Genomic DNA, 2,214 nt, shown 5'->3' with positions numbered 1-2,214 from the left:
TTGGAATCTGCCTGAAACAAAAGCAGAGGATGAACAATCCTATGGAAACCAAGGTGCTCTTTTTGAAAATGGAGCCAACTATGGTTTCCTTTATGATGACATCAACTCCAGTAACATGGCTCTTAGTGAGTCCTAGGTGCTGATGGGGCTCAAAGCCATGCAGATGTGGATCAACAGCTCCTGTCTTGACCTAAGATGGAGTAAACATGAGCAGGATTAAAACCTAGACTTTACAAAGATGTAGCTTTTAAAAGCACAGGAATGAAAATCATGAAAAAAGGCCTGCAACTGGTCTGGCTTCATCATGAAATCCATGAGACATACATGTTTCAAACATACACACACACACACACACACACACACACACACACACACACACACATGCACACACACACACACACGCACACCTCAGAATGGCCATCCTGTAGCACCATCATTAGATTGAAAGGAAATGTGAGCTAGTGGATAGAGCCCTGGCCTAGGAGTCCATAAGACCTGGGTTTAAATCTTGCTTCAGATACTTGCTAGCTCAGTGACTCTGGGCAGTCCATTTAATGTCTTTCCCCACCTATAGAATGAGGTTCATCCAGATTGCCTCTAAGGTCTCTTGAGACTAGTTTAGACAAAGTAGGAGCCTGTGGGAAACGGTCATGTTGCCAAAACCTAGGGAGGCTTCCTTCCCCTGCTCTTTTGGCTTACTGGTAGAAAGTCAGGGGAGCTATTAAAAGGGGCATGTCTGCAGAGGTGCCTATGGATTGTTAATGAGGTGAGCCTCACAGATGTCTACACACTAAAGCTGCTATTTATAACTCAGCTGCACCAAGTTTGGATCCTTATCTGCTGAGGCTTATCTCAGATAGGTGGGAAAATCTAGCTTCTTGGGTTATTGACTCTGAGGAAATTATCTGGCAAACCAAGGCTGTTACAACTCAACCTGGGGCTCTCCTATCTGTGATGGATTGTGCCATACCAGGTGTGTGACCTTGGGAAAATCCAGGGGTTCTTCAATATTCTAATTATATTATAATATTTAAACACCTAAAACAAATCCCAATTCAATCCACATCCCAGCTCTCTGCCAATTGCCCCTGTGCTGAGCAGAGGGCCTTATTAAGGTATGTAAAAGGCCTTTAGGGAACAGGCCAGAGCCTGTACTAACCATCTCCAAAATGCATCTCTGAGGTAGGGGTGGGGGGAGGAAGAAAAAAAAGAAAGTTACATGATAATTTTGTTGAATATGTGAAAGAAGTAGCAAGTTATGCATAGTAAAATTGCTGTTTCATGTGTAATCATCTTTTTATTGTACTATGTTAGGGGAATATTTGTTTATTGCATTAATTAATTTTTTATTTTTTAAAATTTCTTTATTTAATATTTTTCATTTTCAACATTTATTTCCACAAGATTTTGAGTTACAAATTTTCTCCCCATTTCTACCCTCCCCCCACCCCAAGATGGCATGTATTCTGATTGCCCTATTCCCCAGTCAGCCCTCCCTTCTGTCACCCCACTCCCCACACTTATCCTCTTTCCCCTTACTTTCTTATAGGGCAAGATGGATTTCTATACCCCATTACCTGTATATCTTATTTCCCAGTTGCATGGAAAAAACAACTTTTTTTTAGCCTGTGTTTTTAAGAACTCTTCCTTCTTCCCTCCCCACCCACCCTCCTTGAGAAGGCAAGCAATTCAACATAGGCCACACATGTATCATTATGCAAAACACTTCCATAACAGTCATGTTGTGAAAGCCTAACTATATTTCCCTCCATCCTATCTTGTCCCCCTTTATTCAATGTTTTTCCCCTTGACACTGTCTCTTTTCAAAAGGGTTTGCTTTTGATTACCTCCTCCCCCATCTGCTCTCCCTTTCTTATCTCTTTCCCCCTACTTTTTTGTGGGGTAAGATACCCGATTGAGTGTGTATGTTATTTCCTCCTTAAGTCCAATCTGATGAGAGCAAGATTCACTCATTCTCTTTCACCTGCCCCCTCTTCCCTTCCAATAGAACTGCTTTTTCTTGCTGTTTTTATGTGAGATAATTTACCCCATTCTATATCTCCCTCTCTCCTTCTCTGAATATATTTCTCTCTCACCCCTTAATTGTATTTATTTATTTATTTACTTTTAGATATCATCCCTTCATATTCAACTCACTCTGTGCTCTCTCTCTCTCTCTCTCTCTCTCTCTCTCTCTCTTTATATATATACATA

Source organism: Trichosurus vulpecula, chromosome 8 (genome assembly GCF_011100635.1).
Source record: "Trichosurus vulpecula isolate mTriVul1 chromosome 8, mTriVul1.pri, whole genome shotgun sequence".
Lineage (NCBI taxonomy): Eukaryota > Metazoa > Chordata > Mammalia > Diprotodontia > Phalangeridae > Trichosurus > Trichosurus vulpecula.
The sequence above is the reverse complement of the archived record's forward strand: the minus strand, read 5'-3'. Positions refer to the sequence as shown.